The sequence below is a fragment of the Cryptomeria japonica genome, chromosome 1 (genome assembly GCF_030272615.1).
Source record: "Cryptomeria japonica chromosome 1, Sugi_1.0, whole genome shotgun sequence".
NCBI classification, from domain to species: Eukaryota; Viridiplantae; Streptophyta; class Pinopsida; order Cupressales; family Cupressaceae; genus Cryptomeria; species Cryptomeria japonica.
The window spans coordinates 385,683,169-385,704,047 of record NC_081405.1 but is presented as its reverse complement, the minus strand read 5'-3'; the positions used below and the strand labels follow the sequence as shown (position 1 = coordinate 385,704,047).

The window sequence follows — 20,879 nt, the reverse complement described above, 5'->3', positions numbered from 1 at the left end:
TCATGTGGTGAAAGAACACCAAAGATTAGATATAACATTAAGTGGCAAATATTGCTAATTTTGTAATGGTGTTTGAAATGCCTGCTGATTTGGTCCCAGATCTGAACGTGCATTGTAATTTCAGGGTGTATATGACCCAAACATGCATATTATTTGAGGGGAACTCACGCTTATCAAAATTTCAAAGAAATAATATGATGTTTTATCAATATTCAACTCCATAGTTTTTGGATTGAACTGATTAATTCATATGTCATGAGTAGTTGTTTAGAAGAACCCATCTCTCATGAGCATCAGCAATTTATGAAACATGCATTGCATCTAGGTGATGTACACAAGGATTAAACATTAGGATTTACGAAGAGGCCACCCATCCCAGTACTACTCCGACTCAAGTGTGCTTAACTATGGAGCTTTTTGCAAGATTAAAGTCCACTCAAATTGCTACTCACTTGCAAAACCTCCAGCACACTATTGTGCCTTGTCAACCATTCATTATATAGCTCCTTTTCTCTTTCACTATCAATTAGGTAGTGTTGTGACGTATTCACACAACGCCCCATTGCAAATGGGGACCCCACTTTTTCCCGCTCTCTAGGATAGTGTTAGAGTCCTTTGCTATTAGCCTTTGCATTGAAGGGGTATATTTTCTTAAGTAGCCAGAGGGTTCATCAAGTCAAGTTTGTCTCCTTAGGTTTTAATGAAGACAGTCAGTTATCAAGGCTTTTGGAATGGATGACTTGTCCTCTGATCATAGGGCTACGATGGGAATGAATGACAAAGATAGGTCAAGTTGAGCATGAAAGTTTGATGAAGGAGCCCTTTATACCAAGCCTAGTCAACTTTGTAGGTGTTTTTTTCATCATTCAAAATAATCCAATTGCACTTCAGTGAGAGGTGAAGTAAGAGAGCAAAATTTGACTAAGTATGCTACAATTTCCTTTGCTCTAGTCTAGGAGCGAATTTTGCTTCCATTGCTCCCCTTTAGGAGCAAAATCCCTCTCCAGGCTTTTGAAATCACCTAAAGTTGCCTCTAATCATCATGTGACACCTTAGTTTGAGTGAAGGATTCAATCCTTGATCAAAAACCTTGAATGAGGTTAAGTGTGGAGGTCATTTCCATTGCTCCTCATTAGGAGCAAAAACCACTTCCTTTGCCCTCATCTTGGAGCGAAATTGCTTTCCTGAGCATATTTGAAGAAAATGAGTGAGTTTTAATGCCTTCGACACCATTTTGATCATAGAAGGAGTGAAGTTCATCATGATTTTGGCTAAGGAATGGAGCGAAGAAGGCAAATTGGGGTCACTTCCTTTGCTCCTCTCTAGGAGCGAAAAACATTGCCATTGCTCTCCCTTGAGAGCGAAATTCCCTTCCATTTCCTTTAGTTGAGAGCGAAATCACATTCAAAGCAAGCATTGAGGTCTTTTGGTGTGTGAGAGCTAAATCCTAGGGTGCAAGTTGGTGAGATCAAACTAGAAGGTGAGTTTGGAGATCATTTCCATTGCTCAAGGTTCAAGGTGAAAACCACTTCCTTTGCTCCTCTTTGGGAGTGGAATTCACTTCCTTTGCCCTTGGTTGAAAGCGAATTTGCCTCTAGAGCCCTACATGAGCATAATTTGACACACTTGAGTTGGTAGAATGAAAGGTTGATGAGTAAAAGGGAGATAAAATTCAACTTGGAGTCATTTCCTTTGCTCCTTTGGAGTGAATTTCACTTCCTTTTCTCTCTTCCAGGAGCGAAATTCCTCCTAAGGCTTTCTTTAAGGCTAATTTGATGCATCTACACACTAAGAAAGCAAAATCACAAGGTCTAAGTTGATGCAAAGGCTAGGAATTGATAAAACCTAGCTAGGAGGTGAGTTTTGAGGCCTACTTCCTTTGCTCTTTGACAGGAGCGAAAAACTTCCATTGCTACTTATTGGAAGCGAAATTGGAAGCGAAATTGTATTCCTTTGCCTGAGTTTGAGAGCGAAATTGACTTTGAGCCTTTCTTAAGGTTGATTTGATGCACTTGAAGTGATGAAAGGCAAGATTTGACTAAGTGTGAGAGAATTTCCTTTGCTCCCTGATTGGAGCGAAAAACACTTCCTTTGCTCCTTCTCAGGAGTGAAATTTGCTTCCTTTGCTCTTGGTTGAGAGTGATATTGATTTTAGAGCCTCCTTTGGGGTCAATTTGACATGTTTTCACGTGTGGATGGCTAAGGACTTAACGTTTAAGTTAGTGGAATGAAGGAAAGTGAGGAAGATTGAGCTAAGTATCTAAATTGCAATGACTTCCTTTGCTCCTTGATTGGAGCGAAATTCACTTCCATTGCTCTTTTTTTTTTGATCGGTAATAGGTTTAATATTTATATTGCTTGAAAGGAAAAATACATGCCTTCAGCTGCTCTGCAGCGTTCCGCTATCTTAAGACTATATGGGGTCTCACCCCTACAGAATCAAAATGAAACCCGAGATAGAAACCACACCAGCTGTGCCTACCACTAAGGTTACATTCCTTACAACAAGGAAAAACCACCCAAAAAACTGACGGCCTACTCAGGAAACCAACCTACCGGAACCAGCCAAGGGCCTCCTCCTTGGAGAAGTTGGGGATGGCATGACTGGGTCCTGCATTGGGTTGCGCCATCCCAACACTTGTCATGGTTCTCGACCGTCCTCCTCGCAAGTCACTGCATTCCACAATCTTTGCACTCTTCCGCGGGATTTGGTGACGCATCAATGGCCGCCCATCTTCGCCAATCGGAGCCTGCGACTTCACCGGGGTCTGCTTGCCGCGCAGTTTCGCCCGCTCCGTCGGTCCCATCTTCCGCACAAAGTCCAGCAATTCTCGCCACCCTTTCCTTGCATCCTCCAATTGGGTTTCAACCGAGCGAGAGGCCGACCACACCACCAGAGGCTGCACTGCATCATTTCGCCCGCCTCAGCGCCTCCACGACCCTTGCTCCATTCTCAAAACCACACCAATCTCCGCACATTCCACCACCTCCGCCAGGTCACCTGACCATTTTGGTCTCAGCACTAGAGATGCCACTCGCGACACCTCCTCCCTTGAACTTCCCACCATCAGCGCCAGAGCCACAAATAGGGACGATATGTCCAAATTAGTTCGCGGGCGACAGTTAGTGTCCAGGAATTCACCCCCAAACATCAAGCAAACAACCCTCCAAAATTCTTCCTCATCCACCCTAAAAACATTCTTTAGACGATGGCTTGAAATAGTGGCTCGAAAGGCAGGCATTTGGCCCAGTGTGAGTAGCGAGAAATTTGCTTCCATCATTCCCCTGCCACACAGCCAAAACACAGCGCTCGCAAAAACGAGGACCATAATGACACAACCCGCTGCCACCCCATCCATTTATTTCATCGCACGCACCACCTCACACCACACATCGCCAGCAATCAAAAGTTCCATTCACAATCATCATTGCACCTACACCGCCATTTCGCAACTTGCTGCCATTGCGGTGAACTCAATCCACGTGAGCCATCCCCACCCCTCAACGTGCATATCTAAAATGGTTCATGCATAGCTCATCACAACTTCGCGGGTTCCCCTTTCATACTCAAAGCACCTTCATACAAATTCTAAGGGATCCAAATCCCTTAAGTCTTCAAAGAAATTAAAATGTTCAGCCAAGGAACCATTTGCACCTACATTCGAGAGCACATCAGCTTCAACATTCCCTTCCATTAGAACTTGCGATACTTTAAAATCCTCGAACCCCTTCAGGAGGTCATTTATTCTTCTGATATGTTTATCCAGGTGCCAAGCCTCCATCCTACCCCTAGCGATGCCATTCACCACTAGCTGGGAGTCCCCTTCAAGGTGTAGTTTTTTCACCTCCATTTTTTTCGCCATAAGAATTGCTTCAATTTCCGCCTGACACTCAACTTCATTGTTAGTGCCATCCACCAATCTCTTTGCTCCAAGTGCTAAAATACTACCTTTCTCATCTCGAGCTATGACCCCTGCACCGGAGATCCCGGGATTCCCCTTGGATGCCCTGTCAAAGTTGATCTTGATCCATCCCCTGTCTGGCGGCATCCACACATGACTTTTATCACCAACCCTAGGAGGATAAGCCCTCAAAAGTCCATTAGCAGGCCACTTCCATTGCTCTTTATTGGGAGTGAATTTCATTTCTATTGCTCCAATCTCAGAGTGAAATCATCTTCAAGGTATTTGGTGAAGGAAATTTGACAACACTTGCATATGGAGAGATGAATTGATGAATGGAGGGCAAGAATTTGGCTAAGTATCATAAAGTTTCCTTTGCTCCTCTCTAGGAGCGAATTCTTGTTCCATTGCCTCCCTTTGAGAGCGAAAAGCTCTTCCTTTGCCCTAAAATAGGAGCGAAGTTGATTCCATGGCTTTTCTTGAGGTTATATTGACACATTTTCACGCGTGAAGGATAAAAAACTTAAGTTTTGAATTGATGGAATGAAGAGAGAGGTTGAAATTTTGGCTAAGTATCTAAAAATTTCCATTGCTCCTTGTTAGGAGCGAAATTACCTTCTTTTGCTCCTCTTTGAGAGCGAAAATCTTCCCTAGGCAATTTTGATTACAATTTCAAGCATTTCCCATGGAAGAGATGGCGATTTTGAGACATGAGAGGTAGAAATCTAGCTTAATGATTGAAATTGATGAACTTCCGTTGCCTTGATGTTGAACCTTTGGAGGAACGAATTTCCCTTTTGCTCATTGAAGGAGATGCATATGCCAAAATTTGCCAAGTGTTGGAAAATTTCCATTGCTCCAACCTCCATTGCCTATCCCTAGGAGTGACCTTCTCTCTAAATGCATTCATCAAACCTGCAACACATAGAAAATCACAGACCATGTCAAATTAAGAGGGTGTATAAAGGTTATATATATCATGTATGTTTGATATCATATTTGTTTTGTCTTGCAGATAGGAGGATTGTAAGACCCCGCCACCATGCAACTTCAAAGAGGAAAACTTCATTAGCAAATACAAGAGAATCAAGGAAGAGAGGATTTCAAGATATTCAAAAGATTTCATAAAAGGAGAAGTCATACAATCACTTCAAGACAGATCAAGGGTTCATTCCAAGGTAGTATCAAGATCCAAAACTAAGAGGAAATCGATATCTACACCTTACACCTTCATGATTGAGACATTCAAGAGGATAATTTTAGAAGAGTTAATCAAAGTTAGAAAATCATTACCATCATTGCTGAAGCTAGATAATGTTGAGTATCAAGAGACATTACTCAATACTCATTCATGATGATGAATCCAGTCTACAAGTGCAAGTTGAAGTGTCATCCCAGTCACCACTCACCAATCAGAGGAGTTCCACATCAGCACGTCCGAATTCAATGAACCAAGCTCATCATATCGAGACACAAACTTCGAGATAGCTACCCCCATTTTCTATTGGTTCACATTTAGTATTGAACTCGAATGTAATTATCTCACTGGCTAGAGGGAGTTTGTTCCAACAAACCCTAATTATGGTTTCCATTGTAAAATCTCGGCCATTGATCTCAGTCTGATCCGAACCATTGAATTGTATTGAGAGCATTATAAAAGGCTCAAGTCTCTCATTTGTAAAGGTCAATAGTAGAATAGTTAGTAATTGATCAATAGATAATAGCTAGTTAGCAATTAGAGTACAAGTTAGGTTAGGAGAAGACTAAGATTGTTGCCAAAATCTTGTTGTAAAGAGCATATAATTTCATTGAAGTTATGGTGAATTAATGTGTTATTTCAACAAGTCGCATGGTCTTTACTTCTCAATTCATTTACTTTCATGTTGATTAGATTGAATCGAGGAATTTGTTGAATGCATTTGCGTAGAATCCGTTTAGTCCATACCACTAGCCTCTTGCTGATTGTAAGAGTGCCTTGTGTGGTCAACTGGGATGATATGAGCTTAACTTCAAATTGTTATATGCCCATTGTTTATGCATTAGCTTAAATGGTAATCAATGTTTGATGGTAATGATTTGAATATCTTTGAATTATCCCTTAGAAGATTGCATTGAGTTCGTGCCAAATTGTTCATTTTGATGGTGAGACCTCACCCAATAGGATTCCATCGAATCATTCACTCTTCTCTTGCATTCTTAGGATTAGAATAGACTCCCTAAACCCCATGCCTTTTGCTCTTTCTTTATTCTCCAAGTGAGTAGGTAGAATCTAAGTTCTAGCAATTCAAGCATTCAACAATTCAACGTAAATCCCCTCGTGATTCCAACATAATCACATCAAACCAACAAGCTTATCCACACGTCGTGACCCGACATTTATGAACCTTGGAGTTGTCTCAAGTGATCCTTAAGCTAATCTTCAACATTTGAGTAACTTTGTTCAAGAGAGGATAAGATATTTTTGAGTATTTTATTCTGTGTTAGATTGTGTCTAAAAAACATATCAACAGGTAGTATTTTTCATAGTGTATCAAGTTATGTGATGCTTTATTAGGATTCAATTGTGTAATTTTCAAATCAAACTCATTGAGCTATATTACATGAGTAGGGGTGCAAAAGAACCCATCTCTCATGAGCATTGAGACTTTTTGAGAGATCCCCTATGGGTAGTTTTATAATTCTTCAACAACTCCTTCACTTTGTGATCCACCTTTTCTTGTGGATCCTCTTTTAGTTGATGTAATATATTTACTTGTGATCTATTCTTCTTTTTTACTTTGTGATCCTTCTTTTTTGAGTTCTCATTTGGATACAAGGGCAAGTATTGTAAACACTCCCTTTGGAGTGCACATTCCTCTTTTGGATGATAATATCCATTTTTCGGTGCCTTATTGATGGTAACATTCCCTTCACCACCATATTTAGAGAAAAATGAACTAGTCTAGACACTTTGTTGTTGCTTCCTTCATATACTATTTTGTAGTGGGAAGACTTTAAATGTGCATCTTTTGCTAAATCTCTTCATAATGTGGAAGAAAGTTGTTTGAATCTTGATGCAAGTGGACCTTCCTTATCATCCAATTTTTGTACATCTTCATCAACTTGCAACTTTTTGGTGCATTGATTCATCTTTCTCGACTTTTAGAGGAGTAACATATCTAATTTGGCTTCATCGAACTGTTGATACTTGATATGTTTATTTTCAAGCATTGTTATTGGTGAAGGAAGTTGTCTTGGGTAATGGGGGTGGTTCTTTTAAGTCCTTTCTTCTCTATTGAGTTTATTGTACATGGATACCTCGTTATATCTCATTTCTAGGGCCCTTTTTGAATTTTTAGCCTTTTCTTTTTGTAGAACATTCTCTAAGTTGCATTTTTATAGTGTGTGTTGGTGTGGTTATGTACCCTCCATTTACTTAAGCTTACTTGGGTATTTAGTTTACACTAAGAAATATTAGCTGTTTTATATTTTGAGTAATTAGGAAATTAGAAAAATAAGTTGAGCAAGCTAACCAATAAGAGCTAAACCATGTTTCTAGCTCGTTGGTATTTGCTTCCAAATTTAGGATTTGGGTTGATCCTACTGTAGATATGGACAAGCAGCTTGAAAAACTGTGGGTTTGTCTTGGAAGAACTTGGGTGAATCCAGATAAAACTTGGACAGATCACATTGAGTCAAGATTGAATCTGACTAGTTTAGATGCATTTTATTTATTTTTTAATGTTTTTGGATGCATAAAAACAATTCCCAAAGATTGCTAGGCATGATTTCTTACTTGCTGCTTCACTTTCACCATCTTTGTCCTCTTAATCATGCAAACTCCTTGCATGCAATTATGATTGCAAAACATACCCTATGACCTTAATATTGTTAATTATTGTAACGTCGGTCGTACAATTCCATAAATTCCGATGCATGAATTGATTACATGTTAACATATTAGTATATACGTTAACAATAAACAATAAATAAATCAAATTCGAATTATGGTGTTTGCCACCGGTCACACCCCTTCATGTTAACGGGCTGGGATTAAACGATTTATAATAAATCGCGATTAGTCAAGCAAGCGATATGTTTGTTAACGTGCTGTGATATTATGAGTGGTACGTAGGGAAGAGATGTGTCTTCCCACGTGGGAAGACACATCTCTTCTCTATGTACCCTCTCATTCACATATATATAACATGCATACAATGAGGAGGGGAACAATACCGAAATTAATAAGTGTTGTGCTTCCCTCCATTCACACTACTGCAGTTCAAATTTAATTCCAGACTATATCTTCATCTCTTCTATCCTCTTGATCACAGAATTTTAATAAACTTATCATGGTATCAGAGCTAAGTTAAGGAAGATCAAATTAAATTCTGTAACGATCATATAGACATTCACCCGGCTCTTAGTAGATCACATTCCTATAATCCTAATGGCAACCGGAGTTAGGTTTGAAGATCGATTAGATGGAGCATCAAATTTTGTATCTTGGAAATTTAGGATCATGCTTGTTTTGAAAGAAAATAAAATTGACTGCCATGTCAAAAGTGAAATTCCTGAACCCTCTAATGATACGGAGAAAATTTAGTGGAGCAAGGACAGTGCGAAGGCTCTTAAGATAATTGTGGATTCAGTGAGAGACCACATTGTGCCAGTTATTTCTAAATATGAGACGACTTTTCAGATGTTCAAAGCCCTAGCTGACATTTATGAAATCAACAACACTAGCAGGGCTCTCACCTTGAAGAATCAACTACACCATATAAAGATGAATAAAGGAGAGACAGTTACATCCTATTTCTTGAGGATCACTGAGCTTAGGAATCAACTATCCACTATTGGACATCTAGTAGACAACAAAGAACTTGCTATGATGGCCCTAAATGGACTTCCTACCTCATGGGAATCGCTCATTCAAGGAATTAGTGCCCGTTCTAAATTTCCTAGGTTTGATAGATTGAAAACCAATTGCACATAAGAGGAATCTCGGCTTGTCACAAGAGGAATAAAACAAAACAATGGTAATGAGGACATTCAAGTTCTAAACTCTAATTCCCTCAAGAAAGGAAAGAAGAAGAACTTTAAGAGAAAGAGGGACAATGACTCAAATGGAAAGGGGTCTTCAAAGAAGAAGAGAGACATTTCTAAAGTCAATGTTTCAGATGTGACCAATATGGGCACTATGCAATGAAGTGTCCACACAGGATCAAGCAACAGGCTTCAATGGTAGAAGTTAAGAAAGGGAGTGATTTCGAGAAACTAGTCTTCTACTCAGCCCTCTCTAGTCAAGTCATGTCCGGTTCCAACACATGGGTGATTGACAACGGAGCATCTCGACACATCACTGGATTTCGTGAGCACCTAGATACACTTGTGGAAAATTCAAATGAAGAAGTGACAATTGGTGATGACTCAAATTATCCAATTATGGGAATAAAAACTTGCAATATCAACCTAAAGTCAAGCATATCCCTACAGCTGACTGGAGTTCTATTTGTATTTGGTATAAAGAGAAACCTTGTCTCAATTTCTGCACTTGAAGATAAGGATTACAGATTAACCTTTATGGAAGGAAAGGTACTTGCTTGACCAAAGAATTCCACCATCAAGAAAGCCCACACCATTGGAGTAAGACAAGGGAGCCTCTACAAACTTTGCACCACTCCACCTCAAGCCTTGATTCATGAGACTCCAGATTCGAATGAACTTTGGCATAGAAGATTAGGGCACCTTCATTTCCATGCCCTACCTAAGATAGAGAAGATGGTGATTGGCTTACACAAGCTAAGTCACAGTTCTGAAGGAGCATGCAAGGGGTGTGCCTTGGGAAAGAATACTAAAGGGTCTTTCAATTCTAGCAACAGTAAATCAAAAAATGTATTAGAATTAGTTCATTCTGATTTATGTGGACCCATGTCTGTACCCTCCTTAGGAGGATTTTTATATTATGTAATTTGTAGATGATTATTCTAGAAAGACTTGGATATATTTTCAGAGGTACAAAGAGTTTGAAGAAATCCTTTCTAAATTTAAGGAATTCAAAGCTCTTGCAGAAAACATGACAGTTAAGAAAATCATAACTTTAAGAACAGACAATGGGGGGGAATACACTTCTGATATGTTTAAAGATTATTGTATAAATGCTGGGATTAAGAGGGAGTTAACTGTACCTTATAACCCACGACAAAATGGGGTAGCTGAAAGAAAGAATAGGACTATAGTAGAAGCTGCTAGGGCTATGTTGTTTGACCAAAATATAGAAACTGGGCTGAAGCATCTAGGACAGCTGTGTACATTGAAAATAGATGTCCTCATTCTCTTCTTGATAATAAAACCCTTGAGGAAGCCTTTACTGGTAACAAACCTAACATAAGTCATCTCCGGATCTTTGGGTGTCCAGTCTAAATTCATTTCCCCAAAGAAAAGAGATCAAAATTAGAACCCTCTGGAAAGAAAGGGGTATTTGTTGGGTACAGTGAAACCTCTAAGGCTTACAGAGTATTACCTGGACATAGGCAAATTGAACTAAGCAGAGATGTCATCTTTGAAGAAGACATAGCATTTAGGAGGTCCAAAAGCTCTAATGAATTAGAACACCAAGATCCTCCTACAAGCATGGATGAGGTTCCCACCCCTGAGATTCAGAGGGAGACCCCTGAAAACGCTGAGCATGAAGTTCAAGACTTACTTTTAGAAGAACATTATCCCGAAACTAGGAAGAGACCACTTTGGGCTAAAAAGATGGTTCAAGAAGCTGAAAATTATGCTGCTCCAAAGGGGACCTTCAGAGAAAGTAAGAGACCTAACCTATTTTCCAGTTATGCTGCCTTGATGAGTGAGACCATTGATGCAAAACCTTCCTGTGTTGGAGATGCTCTCGAGCATCAAGTTTGGAAAGATGCTATGTCAGAAGAGTATCAGTGAATTCTAAAAAATGATGTCTGGGATATTGTGCCTAGGCCTAAAGACAAATTTGTGGTATCTTCTAAATGGCTCTTCAAACTCAAACATGCAACAGATGGCAGCATTGAGAAGCACAAATCAAGGTTTGTTGCTAGAGGTTTCTCACAGAAAGAAGGTATTGACTATGAAGAGACATTTGCTCCTGTTGCCAGATACACTTCTGTCCGAGCAGTTTTGGCTATTGCAACATTTAAAGGATGGAAAGTCCATCAAATGGATGTTAAGACTGCTTTTCTGAATGGTAAGATTGAAGAAGAAGTTTATTTGGAGCAACCTGAAGGTTTTGTGATTCATAAGGCTGAATCACATGTCTGCAGATTAAAGAAAACCCTATATGAACTGAAACAGGCCCCCAGAGCATGGTATGAAATAATTGATCACTATCTCTTGGAATTAGGGTTTTCCAAGAATGAAGCAGATCCAAATCTCTACTACAAAGTAATCAATGGTGAATTATTAATTCTTATTCTTTATGTTGATGATCTACTAATCACTAGAGAGGATAATCGTATTTCTCGGTGTAAGAAAGAATTAGCCTCTAAGTTTGATATGAAGGATTTAGGAATTCTTCACTACTTCCTTGGATTGGAAGTTTGGCAACAGGCAAATGGTATAATCCTTAATCAAGGAAAATACACCATTGATATACTCAAGAGATTTGGAATGATGGATTGTAGATCCATGACCACACCTATGGAGACAAATTTGCACAAGCTAAAGGAAGCTGCTGCAGATCCTACCCTCTACAAACAGATGATTGGATCTCTGATGTATTTGGTAAACACAAGACCTGATATATGTTATGCTGTTAATACACTAAGTCAGTTCATGTGTGAACCTAGGGAAATACATCTTGTTGCTGCAAAGCATATTCTGAGATATCTTCGAGGAACCATTGGTTTTGGTCTGAAATATAAACATGTAGACCTTGACCTACATGGATTCACTGATTCTGATTGGGTTGGAAGCGTAGTTGATAGGAAAAGCACATCAAGATGTTGCTTCAGTTTAGGATCAGGAATGGTCTCATGGATATGTAGAAAATAGTCTTTAGTTGCTTAGAGTTCTACCGAAGCTGAATACATTGCAGCATCCATGGGAGCAAGAGAAGCAGTATGGCTCCGAAAATTGCTTGTAGGACTGTTTGGTCAGCCCTTAAATCCTACTGTCATGTATTGTGACAATCAGAGTTGCATCAAGCTTTCAATGAATCTAGTATTTCATGACACGTCTAAACACATTGAGATTCCTTATCACTATGTTTGAGATATGGTGGAAAGGAATATGATCCAACTGAATTATATTAGTACAGGTGATCAGATTGCATACATTCTTACCAAGCCTCTCCAAGATCAAGATTGAACACTTTAGAGATAAACTTGGTATGGTTGAAAATGTTATTTAATTTTGAGATAGAGTCTCATTTATTCTGATATACTAATATATTTAAAATCTTTAATGTGTAAACTCTTTTATTTGTCATGTGTGCGACTCCATGACTTCATGGGTCCCCCTGTGAACATTATTGAAGGGTGACAACTTTTCAATAATGAACACTTGTTTCAAATTGATATTGTAAGGTGACGATTTTACAATTATCAATTATATATCTTGATGGATATCATGTGACTTGATATCTGCGGACATGTCATGATAGTATATATCTCTGAGACATTATGGTAGATGTCAGTTGGTTGATATCATTAAATAAACCATAATTATGATAGAGATCTTCATGGTGAATATTATGGACATAATATTCGTGGACATGCCATGAATCATTATTAGTATGGTAGGTATCATGTGACTTGATGCCAGTGCACATACCTTACTTGATAACTATGAGTTATGGTGAGTATCATGAGACTTGATATTCATTGTTGAACCATATCTCTGAATATCACTATGGTGTGATATCTCTTCTCTTCACAATCAATGGATGAATTGTGATGTTTTCTCTAACATGAAATATGTCCTCCCTAGCTAAGAGGGAGTGTTAATTATTGTAATGTCGGTCGTACAATTCCATAAATTCCGATGCATGAATTGATTACATGTTAACATATTAGTATATACGTTAACAATAAACAATAAATAAATCAAATTCGAATTATGGTGTTTGCCACTGGTCACACCCCTTCATGTTAATGGGCTGGGATTAAACGATTTATAATAAATCGCGATCAGTCAAGCAAGCAATATGTTTGTTAACGTGCTGTGATATTATGAGTGGTACGTAGGGAAGAGATGTGTCTTCCCACGTGGGAAGACATATCTCTTCTCTACGTACCCTCTGATTCACATATATATAACATGCATACAATGAGGAGGGGAACAATACTGGAATTAATAAGTGTTGTGCTTCCCTCCATTCACACTACTGCAGTACAAATTTAATTCCAGACTATATCTTCATCTCTTCTATCCTCTTGATCACAAAATTTAAATAAACTTATCAAATATTGTAATTGCAAATATAAACTTTATAATTGTCCATATTTATTGTCATGGTATATTGTAATTGTAATCACAAAATATGACAATGGAAAAATATAAGCTTTATTAAGTTTTACCTTGCAATTGTTTAGTTTATTTATTTCTTCATATAAATTTTATTTATAATTAATATTTTTTATTAGTTTTATTAATATTATATAACGTGAATAAATATTTTGGCACACTAATAATTTTAAATTTGAACCAGAATATATAAGAAATCACAAAATTTAAGAATAACAAGGACACAAAAGACTTATCCTGGGAAAACCCTCCACCTGAGGGTGAAAAACCCAGCCCACACAAATATGATCTTTATTATATCTCTGAAAATGAATACAACTGTTGATAGTTTTAGATTACTATCAATCACAATAAGATAAGATTGATTGTCTACAAATCAATCATGACAATGAAGACAAAAGATACATCTCGTATACATTCTATAAACCTTCATAAGTCTGAAATCACTGAATATAGAAAAACATATAATGAACTGACATACTACATACACAACGTTCTCAACTTGCTACAAGACAAACGAGAGAAGCCAGCAATATATATCTATCCATCTGCCGAAGAAGAAGAGCAATGAATATAAAGAATCGAAATTGCAAGTGAAGAGACTCCACGAAGGAAGAGGAAAAGACACCAACAACCACATCTTCACCGACAACCACATGGACATGAAGAGTCACCAACAGCCACAACTACACTGATAGCCACATAGACATGAAGAGTCAGCAGCAGAGAAGTGAAGAGACTCCACGGTGGAGAGGAAGAGTCACCGACGACCACAAAAATATTTCATCGACATCCACAAGATAAATAAGAGATGTTGCATCTTGGATCTCTATCGCAGCTATACCTTCAACACTCCCTCTTAGCAAGAGAGAGATCTTCATTTGTCATCTCATGACAGATACATACAGCTGCAATTAAAGAAAGTTAACAGAGTCTTGTCACAGATTTTATTCAATAAAGTTGTTATCTCATCATAACAATATTCACCATAGCTACTCCTAGAGGGTGAACAAAAACATAAATAAAAATCATAAAGTCATACACATGACTTCCACCATAGCTATTCCCAGAGGGTGGAACAAGGGATTTCACCTCGAACTTCTCTCGCAGAGAAGAACTCATTAACAAAACCTTCAAGACAATGAGGCTCCTGAAATGTTAAGACTCCCTCTGAAGCTGGAATGACAGGCTCCCTCTGAAGCTGAAATGCCATATTCTCATTTTAAAATAAGAAACCTTCTGAATTTACATTAGACCTTGGCTCCTCCTGAGGTGTCCCTATGTTGATTTCAGCAGAAGAAGCTAGATGAGAAGACTTGAATCTGCAATCTCGAGCAATGTGACCATATTTGTCACACCTGTAACATTGAATATGGGATAAGTCCTCCTTCTTTTTCGGTTCTGAAACAGGATCTGATTCTCTGTCTCTATCCCTCTTTCTTCTTTTGCCTTTTTCCATAGAAGAATGAGTAACAAGGACTTGATTTTCCATAACATGATGATTGCGCCCAATACCTCTCGCCTCCAATCTGCATTCCTCTTGAATACAATCAGCTCTCAACCGATCAAACTTGGGTAGATCATTTCTTCCACTAATACCTTGAATGAAAGATTCTCAAGAGTTGGGAAGTCCATTCATGGCTAACATCACCAAGTCTTTATCAGCAAAAGATTCTCCAATTGCACTGAGCTGATCCTTTAACTCTGTAATTTTCATGAAGTATGAAACAACCGATTCTTCTTTATCCATTTTAACATGCAGCAGTTGATGTCTCAGGGCTAGAGCTCTGCTGGTGTTGTTGAATTCGTATAGGTCCTTCAGAGTCTGAAACATTTCTTTGGCTGAACCCAACTTCAAAATAATAGGAACCGGATGATCCTTAACAGAATCAATCATAATTTTCTTAGCCATAGTCCTATTCTTTCTCCATTGAACTTTCTCTGCATCAACAGAAGGTCCTGCAACATCTTTTGAAACATAATCAAGGAGCTCATTCTCTTCTAGAGTAATCAGAATTCGAAATTTCCAAGAAGAGAAATTTGATGACCCATCTAGCTTATCTTCTACTTTTAATCCGTTCACCATTATGAATGACTTAGGCAAACAACTGAAAGAAATAAAGAACTAAAAAATCTGGTTCTGGATCGATCTTCTAGACCACTCTGATACCATGTTAAATTTGAACCAGAATATATAAAAGAAATCACAAAGTTTAAGAATAACAAGGACACAAAAGACTTATCTTGGGAAAACCCTCCACCTGAGGGTGAAAAACCTAACCCACACAAATATGATCTTTATTATATCTCTGAAAATGAATACAACTGTTGATAGTTTCAGATTACTATCAATCACAATAAGATAAGATTGATTGTCTACAAATCAATCATGACAATGAAGTCAAAAGATACATCTCGTATACATTCTATAAACCTTCATAAGTCTGAAATCACTGAATACAGGAAAACATATAATGAACTGACAGACTGCATACACAACGTTCTCAACTTGCTACAAGACAAACGAGAGAAGCCAGCAATATATATCTATCCATTTGCCGAAGAAGAAGAGCAATGAATATAAAGAATCGGAATTGCAAGTGAAGAGACTCCACGAAGGAAGAGGAAAAGACACCAACAACCACAACTACACCGACAACCACATGGACATGAAGAGTCACTGACAGCCACATAGACATGAGTAGTCACCGACAGAGAAGTGAAGAGACTCCACGATGGAGAGGAAGAGTCATCGACGACCACAAAAATATTTCATCGACATCCACAAGATAAATAAGAGATGTTGCATCTTGGATCTCTATCGCAGCTATACCTTCAACAAATAATATTAATCAAAAACAAATAATATTAGGAAATATGTATACATTTGTAAGTTTTATATGTTTTTCTATGGACAAACCCAAAATGAACCCAACCCCAATTTTTTTGAATTGAATCCACAAATTGAATCTTGCAAACCTAAACCCAAACTAGTACTAGGATTTACAACATAGGAGTTAACCATGTAAAAATCCAAGGGGTGATGTAATATGGTCATTTAAATCACTTTTAGGGTCTACTTAGAATTTTATAAGTGAAGGCTTTTCTCCTTTATAAACCACATGATGAATGTGAGGGGATGAGTGTGATGATTTATTTTTGAGATAATCTCTATGTTAGGAGCTTACTAATGTAAATAGTACTATTATTAGATGATTTTTAGTCTTTTGAATTTAGACTCACAGCATTTGGTTTGTATTTATAGGATTTTTTTGTAAAGTACTGTTGGTGTACGTTATATCATATACCGAACATTAGAATAAAATATCCAAGGATACTCTATCCTCTCCTGAACAAAATCACTACTTGTGCCAAGATTGCGAGAAAGACCACAAGGCGACTCCAAGGTCTATATGTGCGAATGGGCGACTTTATGTTGGATAGCTTCCTTGGTTATGTATGCTGAAATACAAGGGGGACTTATGCTTGGCTTGTTCAATTCACGATGGAGATTTATCGTTAGGGTTTTGGATCATGGACTTCAAGAAAACTGAAAAGGAGATAAGGTTTAGAAATTCTAATCTATTCCTAAGAATTCAAGAGAAGGTATTGACTAGGTGACTTCAATAACAACACTTTGCTTCGCCACGCTTAGGACAACTACACAAAGTGAGTGCGATCTTCAAGGGACGTGCTTATGATTTTCATACTTATGAATAATACCAACAGTTGAACAATATTACTCAAAGTAGAAGTTAAACCTTCACAAAATAAGCTTAGACTAACTTTACACAATGAACAAAAATCATCTGTTCATCAAAAGTATGAGCGAAAATTCACCATAAATCAATACTTATAAAATCTTGCATTCTTCTAAAAGTACATGAAATAAAATCTAAACTATGATGAGGGATAAGAACCATGCAGACTCCAAAATAAGGGAAATAATCACCATCAATTCGAACAATGTATTACTTATTATTTTGGCAATCCTAAGCAACAATTACTTATCTTAACATGTTTTGCAACATGCTCCCATGATTTACAAATGAGGGCTTGAGCTCAATTTATAGGCTCCCCAATTACAATTCAATGGCCATGATTGATTTCAAATCAACGGTCAAGATTACAAAATAAAACCCTAATTAGGGTTTGCTACAACTAACTACCTCTCGACCAATGAGAAAATTACATTTGAGGACACTTGTCCTTCTTGCTAAATATAAACCAATAATAAAATAGAAGGTTGTTACATTGTGAAGTGTGCCTTCTAGAAGCTTATGGATAAGTCAGGTTCATTAAACCTAGACATGTTGATCTTGATTGTTGAATGTCCTTGAATTCTCCAATTGGTCTCGAAAAATTGCCCAAGTATGGAAATTTGTTTGGAATAGTCCTCTTGCCACTATCTGACCTTGATTGGGAGCTTGAAATCCTTCAAGAAATCTAGAGTTTTTGCCAAGCCTGAGGACTTTTCTTGATGCTTGGAAACTCTTTCAAGTGTCTTGAATTTGGAGAAGAATGCCACTGTGCCTACGCCACAATGAAGGAAATTGGAATTTTTTCTTTGAAGTATTCCCATACTTAGCCAAATTTTGGCTAGTCAATTTTATTTTGTGGCACCTTCATGTGGATCCTTCCTAGCCAAGATTTTGACCATTTCTATGCTTGGACACCCTTCGCCTTTGGATTTACCTTCACTTCTGAATCTGGCTTGTGCTAAATAGAACAAACTCCGCCTTTGGACAAGAATTTTATTCATCTCTTTATTTTCCTCTTTGTTCCCCTTCTTTCTTCCTGTTTCCTCTCCAACACTTGGTCAAAGTTTGATTCTTTTGTTGTGGAAAATTCCATACTTAGCCATTTTTCATGTGTCAAACTTTTATTTTCCAACCTGTTCGTTTGTTTTACCCTTGATTTCATGTGCAATTTTGTCAAATTTATTTTTCCCTTTAGCCATTTTCTCTTTTCGTCATGGCAAATCGATTGTCTTCATGTCTTATCCTTGAGCCATAGGCGAATTTCCATTTGGTGCAGGCATCTTCACATATTCCATTTATGCCTAGGTAAATTTGGAATGTCTGTGTTTGATCAAACTTTCAAGGTGTTTGGACAATTTACCTTGGACATTTTTCCTTTGGACTCTGGATAGTGCTTGGACTTAGGCGAATTTTACCTTCCTTATGTCATGCCTTTTATACCTCTTAGGCGGACTTCGATGTTTCCATGCCATAGGCGGACTTGAAGTGTGCTAGGACAATCTTTTTATGCTTGGTGACTTGATGGTTTCCTTGCCAAGGCGGATTTGGCACATGCTTGGACAGAGCGGAGTTTGGAGTAGCTTGGACAAGTTTCCTTATGTGCCTAGGTGGAGTTCAAGGAAGCTTGGACAGGGCGGACTTTGGACCTCTCTTGCCAATTTATATTTCCTTTAATCTTCCTTCTAGAGGGCGGACTTTGACAATTCCTTTCCAACTTAGCATGGGTGGACTTGGAAGAAGCTTGGACAAATTTTTTTGCTTGACTTTATTCCTCTCCTAGGGGCGGACTTTGCATTGCCTTGGACATCTTTTCCCCTTGGAATAATGTTTGGACATCCATCTAGGTGGACTTCATGTTGCTTGTGCCACACACTTGGTAGGGTGGACTTGGCATATGCTAGGTGGATTTAGAAGTTGACTTGCCAATTGATTTTCTTTCTTTCCACGCCTTAGTTTTATTTCTTTCCTTTCAACTTGGTAGCTTAACCTTGAGTAGGAGTTTGACTAACTCTTGCCATGAGTTAGTTGATTGATGGTAGGAGTTTAACATGTGTCGGACAACTTCACTTGTGAATGAGGTAGACTTGGAAGATGCTTGGACATGTATGCTTAGAAGGAATTCATCTTCTCTTTGTCATGCCAACTTGGAAGACTCCATGCCAAGGCGGACTTGGAAGATGCTTGGAAGGAATTCATCTTCTCTTTGTCATGCTAACTTGGAAGACTCCATGCCAAGGCGGACTTTGAAAAGTCTTAGCCAACTTGGTCTTGTTTTAGGAGGGGCAGACTTGAGCTTCTTCTTGCCATGTTTCTTCTTGCCATGTTTACCAACCACTTGTCTTGGGCGGATTTCATGGATGTCCTGCCATTCTTCTCCACCATACTTATTCAAATTGTCATGTTCATCTTCCTTGGGCGGATTTGCTTCTTGCTTAGGGAATTTTCCTTGATACTTAAACCAAATTTTGAAATTTTATTCCCCAAGGTATCAACACAACCAAGTTTTTGAATTTTTTCCTTAACCAAATGTAGGAGTTTGATGAACCTTTGCCATGGTTTACTTGACCGAAGGTAGGAGTTTGCTAGTGCTTGGACAACTTTTCTTGTGCAGGAGGCAGACTTTGGAGAGTCTCTGCCAAGAGCGGACTTGGAGGCTCCTCGGACAGGGCAGACTTGGATGATGCTTTGCCAAGGCGGACTTGGCATGTGTTTGGACAATCTTCCAAGCGGAGTTTATGTGTCTCATGCCAAGGTAGACTTCACTCTTCCTTGGACAAGGCGAGGTTGGAAGAAGCTTAGACATGCTTCCACTTTGCTTTGCCATCTTCAATTTAACCTTGGCGAACTTTCTCTTCCATTAGCCATCCTTGGCTTGGGCGGAGTTTGAAGATGTCTCGACAAGTCTCCTTATGCCTTGGGCGAACTTTCATCTTCATGCCACCTTTTCTCCAAAACATCTTCATTCAAATTGTCATATCCATCTCTGACTTGCCATGTCCATTTTGACCTGCCACATTCATCTGGAACAAAAACCCTAATTAGGTTTTTACCTTGCTTTTTGCACTTAAAAGACATGATTTTTCAAATATGAGGACATGGGTACTAATCATATGGCTGATCTTCTGGAACAAAACCCTTATTAGAGTTTCCATCTTGCTTTTTACCCTTAGAAACCAAAATTTTCAATTATGAGAACATGGGTTGTAATAATATGGCTTGTGGATCAAAACCCTAATTCCGAAAAAAGCAGAAAAAGTAAAACCTTGCTTTTTGCACTTTGAGGCAGAATTTTTTGAATATGAAGACATGGGTAGTAATGATATGGCCTGAAGATCAAAACCCTAATCTCAGAAAAAAACAAAAAAAACAAAGCCTTGCTTTTTATACTTAGAGACAAGTTTTTTCAAATCTGAAGACATGGGCAGCGACTGAATAATCTGAGGAACAAAACTCAGGTTCTACTTTGAAAAAAGCAGAAAAAAACAAAAAGCAAAAAAAAGCAAAAAACAAGCCAAAAAAGCAAAAAAAAAAGCAAAAAAAGCTGCTTCTCGGAATGCGCCCAAAGTGCCAAAAACAAAACTTTCTATTTTTAGAAAAAAACAAAAAAGCAAAAATTTCTAAAAATAGAAAGTTGTCAGAAATGACTCAAAGCAATTGCAATCTTCGTCCTTCAGACCTTCTAAACACTTTGACAATGTTCAAACATGATTCTGAGCATGATTTCCCCATTTGGCTT

General features: G+C 38.2%; 1 protein-coding gene across 4 annotated transcripts in view; it reads left to right on the top strand.

The window, feature by feature from the left end:
• The window catches only part of LOC131070913 (replication factor C subunit 3), a 155,662-nt gene that overhangs the window by 1,000 nt on the left and 133,783 nt on the right, over positions 1 to 20,879 (top strand). The window lies entirely within an intron of this gene.